This window comes from Ambystoma mexicanum, chromosome 1q, assembly GCF_040938575.1.
Source record: "Ambystoma mexicanum isolate Mex_15411 chromosome 1q, UKY_AmexF1_1, whole genome shotgun sequence".
NCBI classification, from domain to species: domain Eukaryota; kingdom Metazoa; phylum Chordata; class Amphibia; order Caudata; family Ambystomatidae; genus Ambystoma; species Ambystoma mexicanum.
In genome coordinates this window covers 472,966,466-472,987,003 of record NC_090922.1, presented here as the reverse complement: position 1 = coordinate 472,987,003, position 20,538 = coordinate 472,966,466, and positions in this window count along the sequence as shown.

The following is a 20,538-nucleotide window of genomic DNA, read 5'->3' as shown; positions in this document are numbered from 1 at the left end:
GCAATGTATGCTAGTCTTGTAAACAATGTAATCTCCCACTTCAGTTTCTCTGGTGGCTCCATGAACAAAGCATCCTCATGCCGATGATGGAATATGTTAAATGAGGGCATTTCCAAGGTAAAGAAGCATGGTCTTGTGCTGGGATACAGACTTATTGTGAAAATAACAGGAATAATCCCGCAAATGGTGATCTCCCCCCTCCCTCTACATCATTACATTGGCACTACAATTCTGCCAGGTTAATTCTTCTGGCTCACACCCCTCCTTGATGATGATAGGGAGCCGACTTTGCATCCAGGATCAATATTTGTCTAATTCAATAGAGTTTCTCCTGGGCCCAATGCTCATTGCACAAAGACTATAGGCCTGTCTTTGCAGTTTTCGGAAATTAACTGCAAGCTATCAAAATTTTTCAATAGTTTGTGATGTCAAAGTTCACCGAGGTAGAGAGAGCCTCCAGTTTAGGGCTGAGTCACTTAAGCAATAAGCCTCGAGCAGGGCGGTCATTACCACTTCAGCGGGGCCCATAGTTACAGGCCCGAGCGAAGTCCCTTCCTCCTTTCTGTGATGCCTTGTCAGAGATCGGGAGTGGACATGCTGGGGACAGAAGTGTTCCCAGCGCTTCTGCTCCAGAAAATGACTAAAAATGAGGTAAGTGGGGGCGGGGAGCGAATTCTGTGGATGCGGGGAGCAGAGGGGGAAGACCACACTTACCTTGTTCCCTGGCGGGGGAAGATGGTGGCCTCCAGCTATGAGGCAGCTCGGAGCAGGGGAGCTGGTAATGCCCCGTTTGGAGCCTCCTCATTGGCTGAGAGGCTGGCACCCACTCCCCCTGCCGGGTACTAATTAGAAGCACTGAAAATGAGGCTGAGCTGGAGCGAGGTGACCTGATGCTGGGGTACATTTGAACTGTGTGGTAGCCACTGTCGCAGGTCCGGTTACTCAGATATATAGATGATGGTCCATCTGGTCCAATATTGTAAGCCTGCAGTGACGTGATTATCACCCCAACCTCTGGAGCCTTGCCGCCACTGCCAGAGGAGTGTCCATTAACACCCTAGCAGGGGCTGTGGTAGGTGTAGGGTTAGGGAAACGCATGTCTGTTGTGCAACAGTAATGAGAGCAGACAACAACCCCTGCAGTAGGCAGCTGCTCTCAATTGCCAACACAGGAGAGGTTTACCAATGCCACATATATTTATGTTGAAAATTCACTGCTTACACCATCCATTAACCATTGGTGTGTATTAAGACATGTACCTTGATTAACACATCAATACACAGTAGTTCAAATAGATGCCCTACACATCAAATGAATCTGATAACACTCTGTAACGAACACTCAATGAATGCGCCTTATACTCTCATGTAAAAATATATCCTTTAATTATCAAATTTCTAATAAAGAAACATTACCATTATTATCATCACTATACTCAACACACTTAAAAATGCAATACATCATTAATGGAAAAGCTGAACCATTGTCATTTGTCTCTATCTCAGATCAAGACTAAGACTGATTAACAGTCTCCAAGAAGTCAGTCACCTTAAAAAACAACTACCTGCCTCACCAGGTCGTGATGAGCAACGTCACAAATCATGCTAGTCAATCTAGCACCTACCTCACCAAATCATGATGGGCAATCACATAGAGGCATCTGCCTCAATCAGTACCTCAATGCCTTTCTCAATGTAATATTAAATGCAGGTTAAAATGGCCTTCTCATACTCACTAATTGTAGATGGTAGGGAGTTGAAGAGTGCTGGAAAAATACTGAATGCCTGAAAAAATTCCACAATTCAAATAAAAATGGAAAAATGAAAACAATTGGACCAATCCAAACTGACGCCAACTACTTCACCATGAGCTTTTCATCACAAATGCAACAAAATAGGACGAAATTCCTTCAATAAGAATTGCATTTCCATTGGATTTATTGGTGCAGGTATATAGCCAGTCCAGCGTATGGTGTCTGCTGAGAGCTGAAGTGGTTTGGGAGGGGGGAGGTAAGCAAAGATATTTCCCAAAGCAGCTCAAAAAGTATTCAAGTTCTGATAATAAATGTTTAAAAATAGCCAGAATACAGCGTGGTGCTTCATAAATCCTGTAAAATAATCGAGAGTGGGTTTTCCCCTCCCATCTGAGAAGCTTTGCTGATCTTTTTCTCCTTCCAGTAATCTGCGTCTGCCCTGTCTTCCTGCCAGCTCTGTCGCCCCAAATGCATTGTGCAGGGTCTGGCCCCGAATGCATTGTGCTGGGTCTGGCCCATCCCTATTCCACGCCTTCCAGGGCCTACTATCCCCTGTCCTTGAATGGCCAACAATGGTATGTTGGCTGACTGCACCTTTCTTGTGCAAAGACTAGCCAAGAACTTGTCTCCATCCTTCAACGACAATCAGGGATTGTGCCAATAATTGTATTTTAGCTGATAGTGACTTTCTTGTGCACATTAGGGCCAAAGACATGGCCCTAGGAATTGTTCCAACCATGCGCTAGCGAACTACAGAATCCTGTTTAAAACTACAGAAAGGCCTGCCTTTTGTAGTTCGCAGTGTTTGCCGTTATCTATGTTTTGTATTTTGCAAGTACATTGGCATCCTTCCCAGAGAGGTCCTACATAGCAATTGACTGCAATGTTTAAAACAAGAAGACTGTTATGTATCCATCTTAAGGGCATTGGCGCGCTACGTCCAAAGGACACCATGGGGGATTGTCGGTATTACTGGTGCTGGTAATACCGGCTGTTTTTTCCCGGTGCGGTGCCTGATTTACCTCCAGCTTTTAGCTCTTAGCTGGAGGTAAATCTGCCCCCCCACCGGCAAAGGTGTGGAAACTTGCTGGTAAACGTTATTACTGGCATGTTATTGCTGTCATGATGCATGTCTTCAGGGCCAAACCAGCCTTCCCAAGTTGCAGGCTTCCATTGGGGCTTTAAAGACCACAAAACTCTATCAGAGGCTCTCCTGGAGCCAGTCCTGGCACCTTTGGCACCATGCTCATACTATTTGACCACATGGAATGAGGTTGCAGTGAACATGGAGGCACATATAGCCCAGTCCTAAAGAACTGAGCTATGCAGTCTGGTTTCTAGGGTGTGGCTGGGCCTGGAACAATTTTACCAGGGACTACTTTACCTGGGCTATATGAACCACACCCAAAGAGCAGAACACGCTTCGCGTTATTCTGCACTCCTGCAGCGTAACGCTCACTGTGCCGGCTCAGCTCCTGCTTACCTGGACTTCAGCCACGCCTTATCTTCATCGGGAACCACGGACCATCAGCACCTGTCGAAAAAGGGAAAAACAAGAAGAAGAAAGGTAGTTAAGTTCTTACCTGAGAGAAACAGTCTTTTACAATTCCATCCGAAAGTCTCTCTCTCCCGCCGCTCCTGAGGACCACTGCACCTGCAGAAAGGAGACAAAAAGGGAGAACGAAAACTTACCCGGAGGCATCAGTCATCCCAGAATTCCATCGAAGCGGTCCACACGATCGCTGATCCGGAGTATCACCGCTACTGTAGAGGAAGGGAAAAAAGACACCAGGTTAGCCGCGCAATAGAAAAATACCCATTTTAAAATACATCTCGACGCCGCGCTCTTGCGCTAACACCCACCGCCATAAATATTGCTCAGCGCCGCATTTAGGAGTCCATTGCTTAACCTGGCATCTCCAAGAACGATCCTGCAAAATAATAAGGACAATAGTGAAACTTTGGTAACAAGAAGAAACACATTAAGCAAAAACAGTTACCAAGAACCAATTGGTACCAAGACTTACTTACGGAGTCACAGCTGGTCTGGATTCCAATAGGCCTTAGGATCAGTGACGGAACTAGATCCATTGAAAGTGACTAAGAACATTAAAGCGCCCCTGCATTCAGACGCAGAACGGAGAGCCCATTGTTAAAATACCTAAGGTGGGATATAAGTACAGAGGGAAGCGGTTGGAGGTTTGAGGGAGGTGGGAGTCTTGCCCACCCTACGCAGCAAGTTAACTTCTCCGTTCCATTACCATTACTAATGTTCTCTTTTCCACATTCCAACAACCCGATAGGGAAGGGAAGGGGTAGCACAAGTGCATACTTACTGTGTGCAAATGCGGATTTGCAGACCCTTGTTGTTAGGGCAGGAAGACATTGATGTGTCACTGTCACATCTGCCATGACATGATTTTTCAGGGGATTGCGGATTGTGACATGGGGAAGGAGTACACCTGCAGGTGTCCCACTGTCATTTCATTGTGTCCAAAGCATTTCTTTGTACGCAACTTGTAAGGCCCCACAATTGTTGGCTATTGTTTTCACTTTGTGTTCCGGCCTCTCCATTTTCGTACTTAGACAGTTTATTTCTTTTGCTATGTGCGCATCCTGTTGTATAAGGGTTGCCCTTTCTACTGCCTTACTTTACTTTCCAATATGTTTTCTTACCAAGCACAGAATCTGTTTGCTGTAAATGCAGGAATATATAGTCCATAATGTACGCTTAAGACTACAGAGCGTACCAATGGGGTTACTGTAGAAAGTAATTCTGTTATGAGGGACTTTTGTTTCCTGCCACTCGAAAGGTGCTTGCCATTGGCGTGTTACAAAAAGACACGTTATACATAGGTACTGTTGCATAATGCAACATCAGTGCAATGATTAGAGAAAGTTCTGCTTCATTACTATATTGTACTGAGGTTGTCCTCTTACGTCTTGTCATTCGTGACTCTGCCCACAACTTCTTTGCTTCCATGTACAGTAGCAGTGCGGTACGATTGGTTGAGGCTGACTTTAATTATGCTGTTGATGCATTTCCTTAAAGTGTCCTCACAATGACTTCCTCCCATTTGCTTTGTACATACAGCGTTTGTAAACCTACTGTTTTTCCTTACCATTGTCCGCCACAGTGATCTTTGCATATATTTTTTTGTGTTTGGTGCTTACTACTACTATGCAAGAGTAGCTGCCTTCCTCAGCAGGTTGGATGCCACCCAATGTTCACAAACAGACATACAGCCCGCAAGTGCTGTCTGCATTAACATTCTGCCAGCACTGCTACTATGTTGCACTGTTGTTTTTTACAAACTAAGGGTAGGCTGTTAAATACCAATGAAATTCATTGGCAAAAGACTTTGTTAAAGGAATGTTATGGCTAAGGTGCACAAGCTAAAACCTATGCAAATCAATGGACAACAGTTGCTATAGGGACGTTAAGGTTGCAGGTAAAACCGAGGAAAAAAAATGAAATTCACAAGTTATGGTAAACTAAGCAACCATAACTCCCGCCACCAGTGTGCACTGCAAGGACTAACACCCATGACATCGAAGATGCCATCACAAATCTCATTCATGACATCACTGATGACATCACATGTGTGGCTCCCTCTTTTTTCATCAGTGATATAAGTAGCCTAGGTGCTGGCTCCTCTTCACTAACAGTCAGGAACTAACAATTGAAAAGGGTTTATCTTTGTGTACGGCATCCTTCTCATATGTTCTTGCACTACTTTTATTACGGTACACTCACATCATATGATACATACACATTTAGGGGAAGAAGATAGTGTACAACACTGCCATGATTTCTGTGCATGAAGATAATCAGTTATGTTATGACCATGTTTCTGCTAATAGCGCTCCTTTTTTGCTTACTTTAATTTCCCTGTATATGCTCATGTTTGTATGTATTGTGCTGTCTATGTTTGGTGTCTAGTAGTGCACTTATGTAGTTATTAAGGCAATGGTTGCTACTTCTTCCTTGTCTCACAGTACCCGAAACTGTAAAACTAAAGCATTCATGATTTCACTAGGTAAAATGGGAAGATTTTCAAGATACCACTTCCAGAGGGCATGGTGCGGACAATGGGTACGGTTTACATGAGTTGTTTATGTAGTGCAAAGAAGTCTGTAATGCAATGGTGTGTATAGCAATGCATTGCTCAATAAACTACTTATCTCATGATGGCTCCTCCAGTGATGTTTCATAGTTTTCTGCTACCATTACCATACCAATCCCTTGTGGAGGTTTCCCATGATAACTAAATGCACATGGGATGTCATCAGTGATGTCCTGGTTGAGATTTGTGATGGTATCTTTGATGTCATGGGTGTTAGTTAGTCCTTGCAGTGCACACTGGTGGCACGATTTATGGTTGCTTAGTTTACCATAACTTGCGAATTTAGGGGTGTTTTCGGTTTTGCCTGTAACTTTTTTAAATGTATTTATTTATCGTGCCATAGCCAACATTTGACTTTAAACACATTACAAAGAAATACATACAAAAAAAGTAAAACCAAAACCTTACAAACAATATGTACACTCCACTTCCTAAATTATTAACTTAAACTGCAGCGTCCACTCTAAAAACTGAACAGAAGCAGAAGAAAAGAGAAAAAAAAGGAGGGCAGCAAAAAATATTAGATTTCTGAGACAATAAAACTCTTTAGTCTCATCGAGACTACATTTTGCTTAAATTACTCCTTTAGACACAACACAAAAAGAACAAAGTAGAAGAAACTACCTGTAACCATAACGTCCCTATAGGAACGGCTGTCCATTGATTTGCATAGGTTTTTGCTTGTGCAACTTAACCACTTGACCATAACGTTTCTTTAACAAAGTTTTTTGCCAGTGTGTGTGCATATATATATATATCAAAACAAAGAAAAAGTTGAAAGCAAATTACAGCTTTCTGGACGGCACTCTCCTCAATAATAAAAATCTCCCGGATAAGACAAAAAGGATCTCCATCAAACGTCCTTTATTTTGCAGATACAGTGGACAAGTTGCTCAGGAGAAAACAAAACAACAACGTGTTTCACCCTTGCGGGCTTCGTCACATATATATATATATACCAGTGCACGAACAAGAGTGCCCCCTGTGCAAATGTGAACTTTTTTGCAGCTGTGCGTGTGCACCTCTTTAGCGTGGGTGGGGCAGTCCAACTTGGTATGCTGGGAAGTGACAAGGAAATGAGGTAGATACACAGTACCAGTCTTTTAAAGTGCTTGTGCAATGTTCGAAGGTGCCTTTTGAACATCAGATAGGTGACTCCAATAACGGAGACCCTTTACCTTCACCGCAAGAGAAGTAGAAAATACTACCTCAAGCGGTCCATTAAATCGGGGGCTGGTCCACTTGAGGACAAACGACTGTACCTAGACGAATTCTCCTGGCAGCAGCGGTTGAGTGGGTGGAGAATCAGTCGGCTGTTTCACCTGGCACGTCTTCTGATCGGGGTGGTGCAATCTGTTTGGAAATACATTTAAGTGCTCGTGTTAGTGTATGAAATAGTCTTTGAAAGCGTCGCCTAAAACAGTTGCTGCCCTATGTGCATCTGATACTCTTCTCATTGGAGAAATGGGTGTTGTATGCGATGACCAGTTACCACCTTATGCAGTGATTAATGGTGGGCCTTGCTGGACTGTGTGCGCAAACTAAACGGTGCCATGGGTAAGCAATGTACCCAGTTTTTCTTTAACGTGGTGCAAAGCTTAGACCGCTTACTCTTGAGGAGTCAGTTGATTCTCTCCACAACTTAGTTGGCCTGGGAGTGATAAATAGTACACATCTGGTGTTTAATGTCAATCAGTGCAGTAATTGCCTTAAAAAATTAATTGAAAGTGTGTGCCATTATCTGACCTTAATAAATCAGACGCATCCTCTGGGGAACACTTCGCGGACCATAAATTTGGCGTGCATTTGGCATCCAGATGTGCACAAGGGCCAGCCTCCACCCATCGTGAGAAGGGACAGATGACAATGATTAGATACCGTGACACAGTGCATCTCTTGCCCATATCCGCGTAGTCTATATGCAACTTGCGGAACGGCCCAGTGGGGCGGGGCCGAGTGCCTCTCAGTGATCACAATGTCATTCCTGTGCTGAAATTCTGACACTGGTGCATCTAATAGCCATACTCGTTATGTGTTCCTGGATGTTTGGAAACAACCAATCCTCCTGAATATCAGCAGCAATGTGGTGTTTGGAGCTGTGGGAGGGGTAATGGAGCTGATCAAATGCTATTGTCAACAGTTTGCATGGCATTACTGGTTTACCTGTGCACTCCTGTCTCCACAATAAATCAGTGGGTGATTGCGTGCACCCCCTTTTGACCCAGAACTCTTTATCCTCTTATGGGGCCCTTCTCTGTAGTTCAATTATCTGTGCTATGGGCAGGGCATTGTATGAGAAAGGTGGCTGGTGTTGTGGCAACATATTCAGCCACAGTAGGTACTGAGAGATATGTCGCCATTTTGGCCATTGTGTCTGCTGCAGTGTTTCCGAGTGTCACTTTGTCAGTGTTGTTAGTATCGGTGGTGCATTTAATGACCACCACTATAGATGGCTGTGAGAGTGCAAACATTAGCTTATCTCGTAACGCTGCATGCTGTACTGGGGACCCATCGACTCTCCTAATGCCCTTCCTTTTCCATCTTCACAGACCGGCATGCACTGTTGTAGTGATGTATGCCGAGTCAGAATAAATGGTCACATGACATCCTTGCAATGATTGCAGTGCCTCGATGAGTGCAATGAGCTCTGCTGCCTGTCCAGAATGATGCATTGGCAATCTCTTCATAATCAGTGTCTTGTATTCACCGTCCAATAGGCGCACCACCGCTGCGCCAGTATGTCTGAGACCCGTGTCCTGGTCAATTGTCACCAACCCATCAACAAAGAGGATTCGCCCCTCACTCCCCCTTGAGTGGTCTGTCTTTAGCCTTGCAAATGTCATTGTTATCCTCCTCCCCCTCGTATATTACACAGTCGTGCCGGGCCAGGTCCTCATTAGTGCACATTTCTGTTATGACTGTAGCATGGTTCACTGTTTTGCAACATTAAATGTGGATATTTAAGCTGGAGAGAATGATCTTGTATGCAGATGCTCTTTGGGTAGTCAAGGTAGACTTTGTCATGATCCTAGCCAATGAGCACAGTTTACATTCAGGCATCCCAGATAAGTCAGGACATTACCTCAGTCAGTGGGTCAAAAGTGGGTGTAAGTCTGGTATACATGGCATTTGCACCACTCCCAGCATCTGTTTCCATAGACTTTCATAGTGATAACATTGGCCTTGTACTCCAAATATGGCTGCCGCAAGATCCATTCATATTTTACAGCGCGTTCCATTGAGATTGCAGAGGGAGTTACTTAAGCCCTGCCTCCGCTGAAGTGCTTGCTTCGCGTCTTCTCTGCTGACAGCAGGTAACGCTACCGATGCTTTCTCCTCACAGAACCTGTCAAAGGGGAGAAATATAAGACATTAGCTTTACAGAAAAAAGACCACAGAATCTCATAGCTTATAGAAAATACTTACCAAACCGTAGTTTTCTTCGAAGCTGTATCTTCAGTCAGCAGTGGTTGTTTATTACCGCAGCAGCTCCTGTCGGATGATACTGCGGCTGTGAGAGAAACTTCTGACAGCAGTTTTCGTCCAAAGCCGCAGCATCTTCAGTCAGAGGTTTCTTCCACAGCTTCCGCACCATCCGTAAGGATTTTCCTCAGCTGTCCGCAAATCTGCAGATAAAACAGAGGTATTTAATTAATTAACAAACTGAATAGAATAGAATAATACAAAAGAAAGTTAAATAAGCTTACGTACCTGAAGTACTGCAAGATTCTCACAGCACAGTTGTTTCCGCACTTTTCCTGAAGACTGCAGTTATTCCGTATAGTTGAACTTACATTGTTTAACGTTTCCTCAGCCTAAGTAACTTCGTAGTCATCCGCAGCCATAAATCTTTTTGAATTCTGAGAACCTGCGAAAGAAAAGTTAATTATTAGAAAGAGAGATCTCTCCAACGTAGGAATAATTACAAGATATATAAGAATACAGCGTTTTCCCCCAAGATACTTTACCCAAAGACATTTTCTGGAAAAGTATAGGCATTTTCAAGGCAAACAACTATTGAGCACTCATCATTCCAAGACTCCATTGTATTCCATTTCAACGCGTCCCTGTAGAAACCAGGATGGAGAGCTCCACACATAATAAACACAGGTGAGAGGGGAGAATTACAAAAGTATACATTTTAAGGCAGCACCTTGTCAGTAGTTAGATTCTATAGCCATTCTATTGTTATCGTTTTTACAGAAAAGGAATCCAAAAAGTGCCCAACTACAGGTTCACAGGCTGAGAAGGCATTACGCTCCTGAGGAGTCCAGGTAAGCGTTACAGGCTTTGATCTTTCTAAAATGGCAAAGATAGCATGTTCCACGTAAAGTGTAACTGAGCAGCCCGTCACAATTGTGGAACTTTTCTCAATAGCAAATGCTGCCGCTGTAAGTGCCTGTTTGCAAGCGAACTGCCATTGCATCACTGTGTCTAACATGCCACTGTAATAGGTCAATGGCTTGTGGCCCATCATGCTTTTCTGTGTCAACACGGCAGTCATGAACTGGCTATTAAAGTGTGGGAACAAATAGAATTCTTGTGTATAATCAGGGTTGCTAACAAAGGGGCAGTTGACATCGCCCTTTTTAGGTCTTCAAAATTCTGTAACATATCTTCAGTCCATGCTATTTTGTTGTCAGTTATTTGTGCTTCCTTGATGCCTTGTAAGAGTGGTCTTGTGTATGCTGTGTAGTCAAGGATCCACGCCATGTAGTAATTGCACAACCCTATGAACTTTTGCATTTCCTTCACTATTGTGGGCTGTGGGGTTGTGCGGACAGAGGCAGTGCGGTCTGGTATTATTATTTTGCCATTTGCTGATATTAACTTCCCTAGATACAGAACCTCTTGTAGGCAGTATTGTAGCTTTGCCTTGCCAACCTTTGATCCCTTCCGAGCCAGAATCTGTAACAGTGTAATTGAGTCTTGTCTGCAGTGTTGCTCAGTGTCGCTGCATACCAGTAGGTTGTCCACGTACTGGATGATCATGCTGGACATTTGGATGTTGCATAAATCTGTGTGGCGTATTCTGCTAAAGATGCTGGGGCTCTCACAGTACCCCTGAGGTAATCTTGTGTTTTCGAAACTCATTCCTTCTTGTGTACATTCCGTGAGGTACCTTGAGTGCTGTTGTTGTGCATATTGCTGTTGTGGGTGCTGTTGCTGTACTTGCGCCTCCGGGGGCCGAGGGGGGAGCTGTGTGTATGCTTGGTGTATTTCATAGGGTATTGATGTCATTCTTGGCGTTGCCATCTGTTGTGTATTCTGCAGTGGTGGATGATTATTATTGTATATGTTGTATCCTAGCCCTGGCCTGCTTCTACATTCTCTCGAGAAATGCCCCCACTTTCCGCAGTTTCAACACTGTGACAAACCCATACCTGCCTCTCTCTGTCCCATTCCTCCAAAGCTCTCCCGCCCCCACCTAAATCTGCCCCTCCCACGCTGCTGACCTCCTTGCTGCCACTACTGGGTGGGGTATGTAAGGACTCATGATGGCAATAGTAAAGACAGACTCAAGTGATCACAGTTCAAGGGTGTTTATTAAACTGTATAAATGGGTGAGAAAAACGTTGAATCTAAACCTAAATCTAAGATGGGAGCAAGCTACGACCATCAAATAATAATGAGGCTGTCCTAGTGGCGTCTTGTCAAATAAGAAGGGCCTATAATTTTAAAAAAAGATTGCCAATCCCTACCGCTAAGTTACAAAATAGTGTGGGATAATGTTCACCAGAAAGAAAGAAGTGTTCACAAATGATAAATCAGGATGGTTTAGCTGGGGTCTCCCTTCCCCACATTTCCTAGCACAGGACAAAGTTGGCCTTAAGCACAGCACACTCCTAGGCTTCTCCAGCACAAGCGTACAGCTGGTTTCCAAAATATCAGGGCCTTCTGTGGCAAAGTCTGTATTATACAAAGTCTATTGACTGACTCAGAGGACATGACGTGCCATAATCCACAAAACAAAGGTTCCTCTCAATCTTCACATCGGGGCTCCAATCCTTCTTGCAACGTTGGCCTCCCTCAGTCGGGTTCACTATAGCCTTTCTTCCCAAAACAACATCCACATATAACATTCAAAAGTCTCAATGCCTTTTTAAACAACCATTTACTGTGGACATCCCTCAGCTGGATTCACATTTGTTGTCACAATATTCATGGGTGTGTTATGTTTTGCTCTCATTCGCAGGCATACCTCAGCCGGGTTCACATTTGCCAGTTTAACACAGTTCACTTTGCTTCATCACCAGTGTGGGATTCATTTCCTTTAGCTTGCCTCTTGGCATCCCTCCTTCAGGTTCATCTAGCCATTCTAACACAATTCACGATTCTATCATCTCATCAGAAAAACAGGGTTCCCTTCCGCTTGCTTTCTTTTGGCATCCCTCCGTCGGGTTCACACTTGCCTTAGCTCATTATTTCACAGTTCATCAGTAAGCGGGGTTCCCTTCCCGTAGCTTTCTCTTGGCATCCCTCTGTTGGGTACACACGGGCCACCGTTCACTAGACTCCTTTGGTTCTTTTCTTACCCAAGTCTGGGTCTCAGCTCCCAGTCAGGCCTCACATAATTCTATTCACACAATGTTCTCAGGGTTGTTACTGGTCGCCCTACTTGTCATGATGCTTACCCCCGGGGAACCAGACCAGGTCCAGCAACCCCGGAAGCAGGCATCAAGTTATTTTGAGCAAGCCCAAAAACCCCTGCTAGGGGCTGTTTGGGTGCGGTCCTAGCGCCTATGGCGCCAGGCTCATATGGATAAGGGACAACAAGGGGAACTCTTCTCACCGCAATAGACTTACCTAATTTTACCGCCGGAGGCATTATTACCCGAACTTCATATTTTCTCTCCACACCTGAATAAGGGAGCAAGCAACAGGTTACATTCTGGCCATATTTTATTGAACTGTGTAGGATAAGTCAAATCCTTACCTGAACTTCGTCAGCTACCACGAGGAACTCTTCGCTGGGGTCAAGCTGCAAACTGCAAGGAATCGGACAAGAGTGAAAGTCAGACATGTGAACTCTTACGAACTACATACTTTTCGGAGTCAATATTGTTCTGGAACTCACCAATTCCTTCGAGCCAGTAAAGCAACTGGTTATCAACGCACCCCTGCGCTCAATGCAGGATGGAGAGCTCATCTTTTCAAACCATCAGGTGAGACTATAGGAGGGGACATCTAAGGTGATCTGTGGGGAGAACAGTGGGGGTGGGGGGATTTACGCTCAACTCCACGGGTGGTTAATTCCCTTTCTCCATTTGCAGAAGAATATTCCTACGGGCCAAGCAAACAAGCTAGGTGGGCCAGTCCAGTCCGTCATCTCGGCCCTACGTGTCACATTGGTGGAGACCGCAGCTGTCCAGTTCAGATCGACGCCTCTGTGGGAGCCAGGTGAGCATAACACTACTTCATAGGCATCCCTCAATCAGGTTCACGTTTGCCCCCAGTAACCAACGTTCACTTTGTTTCCTCACCATGTCAGGCTTTCGATTGTACAAGGGCCTTTGCTTGACCCTCGAATGACCACTTTGGCCTCTTAAACTGGACTCTCCTAGGGCCTCCTCGTATTGGTAATTTCAGCAAAAGTGGACAAACCATAGTCTTTCGAATAAGCGCCCACGTGGCGCCGGCCCACTCTGCAGCTGGTCTTTCCCTGGACTTTAAAAAGTTCAGAAACACAGATGTTCTTTGTTCATAAGTTCTTTCAATTCATATCACGTTGCCATTTGCAACCTTGGCTCAACACAGCTCTGTCTACTAGCAGTTCTCCCTATGACTCACCAGCTTTGCTGAACTCCTTAGCGTTTCTTCTCTCTGGAGTCAAGGACGGTACCACGGTAGCAAGCGCCTCTCTCTGCCTTGGTTATCAGTGTGGGAGGGCCCTGTGCACCGTTGACAGCGGTGGCACCCCACACTAGCTATAGTTCCCGGTTTTATAATTCCTTTCACAGAGGCTTCGAAGGTCTGCGTCAAAAAGGGCAAGGGCACTTCCCTCCTTGTCGCCCTTTGAGGACTTGCCGCCTTTCTCCTCCTCTTGAACTGCCGTCCTCGAACAGCCGCCTCCTTGTGTGCTTTGCCTTGCTCAAAGTGTACTCTCATGCTCCACCCTTTATCCCTGTGGGGATGGCAAAGGGCCGTCAGGTGTGTGCAATTGCCTGACCCCTGTGTTGGGACATGCCAGGTAAACGGCTCTTGTGCTAGTCCACTGTCTTTCACGGTGTAAGAAAGTGTTTGTGTCAGAAAATGGGTTGGGGGTTAGAACTTGTGAATATCCTGGAGGGTAGGATGTGGAAAAGATGTCACAAGGAAGGGGGTACCGCGTCTCACCCATCAGTGTTCCACTTCCACTCTGAGGACCCCTCATCTAGGTGATTCTCCCGCACTGGTCCACCTCCAGGAACTGGATCCAATAGCGATGGCCGTGTCCTGGCCATCTGGATGACAGATCCCCGGGGACTAGTGAGTGAGACCCCTTCAGGTGTCTCACAGGTACTGCTGTCTGCCGCCCCACTGCCCTTGTCCTCCTTCTGGCCAAAACACTGCTATTCGAACATCCGCAGACTGCAGTGTGCTTCGTGTCGCCTATGTCTGTGCAGGTGTGGACACCGCCCGCTCTAAAGCTATCTTGGCCAGCTTCCTCTCTATCAGCTTTCCCTCATTTACCTGGAACTGTTGTGCCGTTTCTCTCTCTCGCGTTCCTTTATTCTTTTGCAGTGGTGTAGTATTATACTCTGAATTTCCGCCCACCTCTTTGCTTCAATGCCCACAATTTGTTCTAGTGCCTTCTGCACCTCTTTGGGTAAGCCCCTTTTGATAACAAAATGCAAAAGAGGAACAGATCAGTCCCAGTGGTCCCCAGTCTCCGCCCTCCTCATCTCCTGAACCTTAATAATGTACTGCACAGGCTCTTTGTCATTCCCCCATAGTGTTTTGCATGATCGACTGGACGTCTGTGGTGTTGGGGTAGGTGCGCCGAAGCACGCCCACCTCCTGCCCTCTGATTTTGAATGGCGCGCTGTCATGCGAATCATCGTCCAACCTTTCTCCGGGGTATCCTGCTTTAATCCACACGTCCCCAGCCTGCTTTCCTACTATCGCCACCAACAAGCTCTTCATATTACCTACAGCAAGGTGCACAGCTGCAGTCTGCTTTTCAAATGCATATATCCACTTCCCCCGCCCCTGCTGTTAACAGCGGGAGCACTTTGCTCTAATTGTTCACCCAGGCTACATACTGTGCCCTACCCATTCCATTGTGTTTGAAAGGCATCTGAAATCCTACTCTCTTTCCTTCTTTTCTTCTGGCACTTCCTTTTTTCCTTACTACTGCCATCAGGCCAAACGTCCTTACCCTCTCATCCCACAAACTTTCCACTCAGGGAGTTATTTCCGGTGCCTGTGTCATGATTCCTGCCCCTCATGTCCCCAGCCCTCCAAGATGTCAGGCTGGAGCCAGGCCACAATCACCTACATGGCCCTCAAGGGCCTCTCCATCCCTCCAAAGACCCACTTGGAGTCAGACTTGGCACTTGTGGCACCAGACTCACTCACTCCCATAGGATAACATTGGGGATTGGACTTGTAGTGCATTGATGGGGACAAGCTGGATGCCCCCACATATTTTGTTTCCCAGAACTGCATGTGCAGTCTAGTCTTTTGGGTCTGGTTCAGCCCAGAGACACCTGGGATACCCAGAGACCATTTCAGCCACACCCAGGCTGAGAAACATGCTTTGTGTTTTTTGCACCTGCAGCGTGACACTCGCCGTGTTCGGATCGGTCTCCAGTAGGCCTGCATCTTTCTTCTGCGCTCAGCTCCTGCAAGAACAAGAACACTGTTAGGAACAGCCTTACCTTGCAGCTCTTCTGCCCATCATTCATCGCTCCTTCTGTTCTGCGGGCATCTTCGGCGGTGTCATTCCCATCCCGGCACGCCGCTTCCTAAGGAAAAGGGAAAAGAACAGAAAAAAGGCATTAGTAAGCATTCTGCAAATCTTTGCTTATTTTTAAATACTGCTCGAGCTTCAAACGCTTACCTGAATCCCAGCCACTGTGGGGGAACTCTGTCTCCGGAACTTCTCATCCTTCTGCAAGAGGGAAAAGACACTCCAGTTTAGCGTGGGAACATCTAGAGGTGCCGCATACCGCGCTTACTCACTGCATTTGTTCTTCATAACCGGCAGCCACGCTGAAAACATCTCGGCACCTAAAAGAGACAGAAAAAGAACTCAGTTCAATACAAATACGAAAGGGGTGCATCGCGCTCTCATTCACCTTCAGCGCTACTCATCTCGGCAGCACGCCGCCATCCCCGGACACCGGCCATCATCTAAGGAAGGAAAGGAACGAAGTTAGAGAACTGTTCAAAAGACTCATTATACTTAACTGTCGGACTCTTGCCAGTGAAGTAACTAGGCAGCAACGAGCCTGCATCAATCAATGCGCCCCTGCGCTGAAAGCAAGACGGAGAGAACACTATCCAAGAAAACAAGAAAACAAGGTGAGCTGTGGATCAAAGGGAAGGGTTGGACCCCGGGGAAGAAGGGGTTCAAGCACAAGCACAACACAGGATTGGTAGAGTCTAACTCCCTACTGTCTCTGTTTCAGGCCCAGTCTCCAGTCGAATAGCCTCCAGGGAAGGGTTTGAGGTCGTAAGAGGTCAGAACAGGCTGAGTGACGTTCCTGTGGATACCAGGTGAGCGTTACAGCCTGTTGCACTTCCTTCTCACCGTCATCCTCAAACTCATTCACTGTACTCCACTCATCCTCACCCTGATCTCCACCTAATCCTCTGTCGGACCTTATAGTTCCATACCCTGTGCTGTGTGGTCGTTGGTTTTCTTTCTTCTCTATATGCACATTCTTTATGGCCATACTGTCCAGTCTAAACAAGATGTCCCAAGCTCTCAGCTCCTCTAGTCCACTCCTCTTTGCCTCGCTCTGTGCTGTTGGCAGTCGCTTAGCTCCGCTTGCACCTATTCTAGTGCCCCTTCTAATTCCCTTTGTTCTGCACACTCCGGAGGTGAAGCAGTTGCTGGAGTGGGTATATATGGGGGTGGTAGGACCGTGGCTTGGGTGGACACATAGGTCAGATTACTGTACCCCATCGCTGGGAGCTGTGCCAATGGATATACGCCCATGTATTCTGTTCATGTCCCACCCGCTTCTGCTTGCTGTCCCTCTTCATGGGTGTTCCGTGCCCCTCCCTCACTGGAGGCCTCATTAAGTCTAATATTTCTTTTCTATTCTGTAACTGTTTACCCTTGTATTTCGCTACTTGAAATGTAGTCATATGCTCCAGAATTCCCCTATTACGGGTGCTCTGCTCTGGCCAGGAGCGTGGCATCCCCCCTTGTGTTTCTGTCATCCATTGTTTGTGGTACTTCTCAATGTTTTCACGGTATAATGGCAAGGCCTTGTACATATACGTTAAAGGTGTCTCCCCTCCCACTGCAGCGATTTATGCACTGTAAAGCATCTCTAAGCTTCTAATCGTGCGCTGCGCATGCTGCAAATGTCAAAATCAAAAATCACTTGCTTGTTCCCTCCTCCCCATCAGCCCATGTCCCTTTCCCACCCTTTCTCCCCCACTGGTACCCACTCTCGCACTCCACGCACTCAAAACACGCTGCTATTTAAACAGCACCCCTGCTTGGGCTTCCACCCTACACAGCAAAAACAAAAACAATAATCTAAAATAACAAGTTAAAATAACCACTACTGTACCAGAGCCCACTAATTATGCGGTCTCCTATGTATTTCCTTTTCCTCTGTTACACAATAAAAGTGGTACCACATTCTCCCCTCACTCGGGGAGGCTCGCTAACACTCCTGTTTTCCTTTCCGTAATGTTCTTAAAAGCAAAAAGTCACACCAACACCATAGTAAAAGTTCACACACACGCCATACAGACACCCTTGCTTTCCATTCCTTCACAAACCAACACTCTTTCCCATATACCCTTCACCTACTTGTTATCACTTGCAAGGGTATACTCCCATATGCATGTTCACCCGAACTCCACGGTCCCAGGGTTCCAAGAACGGTCTGCACTTTCCCAGACAGACCGGAATTCTGCAACAGACGGCTCCTGCACACCGCTGGGACTGGTTGCTGCAGGACGGCGCGGCCCCTTCGGAAGCAGCCTGGAAGCCTCCGTCAGTGTGGGGGTCGCTGGGATCACGTCGGGGTCACCAAATGAAGGAACGCCCATGCGCGCTCATACTGTCATGATCACTGCTTCCATGGAGCCAGGACCAGCCCAACGTCCATGGAAGCAGGCCCCTAATCCTAAGCACCAGCCGGACCCCACTGGGACCTTTTGGACCTTGTCCTGGCGCCGGTGGCACCAGGCTCATCAAAACCATTGGTCCTGGCACTGGAAGCACCGGGCTCATAATAGGTGTGAAGATGCTTGGGTGGACTTACCTGCAGCAGACCATGCTGCTTACTTACCAGCCACTTAGAAGCCATCTGAGAACAGGGACTACTTTCTTACCTGGGTGGGGCAGCTCCACTCCCTGGATACAGCACTGGAACTCTTCTGGAAACTGGAACTCTTTTCTTACCTAGGCGGGGCCGTGGAAGAAGACGCCTCATCACTCCAAGGCTATTTAAACCACACCCGATAGATGAAGCGTGCTTCGCGTTATTCTGCATCTACTTACCATTTCAGTATCCAGACATCATCAGCACCTGCAAAGAACAGAAACAACAGGTTAGCAAGGCGAACTTTACACGCAGTGCTTACTTACCTGATCCATCGGCTGCGGCCGTTTCTTCACGCCGCATCTCCACCTGCAAGAACAAAAGCATTGCCATACTTACCGGCACGCTGTGAATTCCGGATTTCTTCGTTCTGCAGCTGCATATAAATGTGCCACGCATGTAAAGACTATAAAGACAAAAGGTGTCCAGAAACTCACCGCTCGTGCAGATAACGACGGTAACCATCCTCTGAATTCAAGAGGCCTGTGTTTCACCAGTGAAGGAACTGGCAACGGCACCCTGCACCAGATGCAGATGGAGAGCCCAGCATTCACCTATATAAGGTGAGCACGTTGACCTGGGGGCTCTACGAAAAAGCTGGGAAGAGAGAGAGAGAGAGAGGGACATTCAACAATCCAGACCATTAACCCCCATATTCTTTCACCTGCAGAAACCTCACTCTCCGAGTCCGACACACCGTGCAAAGAGGTTCGACCCCAGAAGCCAATCGAGTCCTGCACATCACTTTTCGAGTCACAGACAGCTTCCTGCCAAGACCCGCGCCTCCGTGGGAATCAGGTGAGCGTTACACACACCAGACAAAATACAGCTTGCTAGGAAAAAGGTGCCAAGACACACTTGCAAGGATAAGTATTTATTTCTTACAAAATAGGAATGCATCAGCAAAGAACTCTGCTGCCGCCGAATGTTCTGAGTTCTGCAGGTATGTGCAGCACATTCTAAGCACAAAAGACGTCACTAATGATGCCATGACATATAGTACAATTGTACAGTACGGATTGGAGGGACCCTATACATGTAGGGCCCACTCCAGATGGGATGCCGGGCCATTGGTCCGCCTTCGTCTGTCCATCTCCTTCCACGTGGGCGCTGCTGGGCTCGTCATCGGCGGCGAAGTTGGCCTAACAATTGGCTACTAAAACAAACAATGTTATTTTATTGTTGTAACAAGCACCTAGGAGATACAGGGATGGGCTCGTGGGGAGCCAAGGTCACACTAACTCACATGCTTTACTTGCTCTCAGACAGACTAGCAACTCCAGAGGTCCACTACCTTCGTTTTTGGCTATAATTTGTTGCCACCCTGCACCTTGCTGCTCAAATCACGTAACCCATTTATGAAAGCGCGATAGCCTTGCCTTCTGAGCTTAGTGATCGATCGAGGGGTGTAAAAGTTTAATGGTCGGTGGGCTGGGTTTGGATGGTCCTGTGGCATGCACGGTCTCAGAATGAAAGCATTGCAAAGCTGTATTTCTTGTTGGGGACCCTTAGGGGCAGGAGAGCCTTGCTATCTGTTCTGTGCAATGGTACTCCCAAGACACATTCTGCACCCTTCTCATGACCTTGCAGGGCGCATTCTTCCCAGGGCGTGAGGGCCTGTAACTTCTAGGACAATGGAGGATCTTTTAAACTCTGTGAAACATGGCAGGGGGGGTGATCTTCCCGCTCATGCAAGTGATCTAATACTAACACACAAAATGCTGTTCGCCGCGCTTGGGCCTAAATCATAAGATGGCTGCCATTCGCATTTACACCTACATCTGCCATATGACTTTTAATGCATGCACTAAGGTGATCGCGTATCCTCCTCTATGTGCATCCCCCCTGCATGTGCTTTATTAGCGTTTGGTTCTTGTTCAGTATCGCCTGGGGGGTGGAAAGCCCCTCTCTCCTTCCCAACAAAACATGGCACAGTGGCCGATTCTGTGCTCCAAACCAAAGAGCTGTTGTGTCTAGAAATTATTGCTGAAAGGAAACAAATTCCTAGTAACTCATCGGTGTGGGTGGTTAAAGAGTATGTTGTACCAATCCCTGGCAGTTTCAATGAAAGCCTTGAGTATGTCAATCTTATAAAATTCAAGTATGCAGGTTATTTATTTTGCATTTATTTTATGAGCTTATTTAATGAATACATCAACTC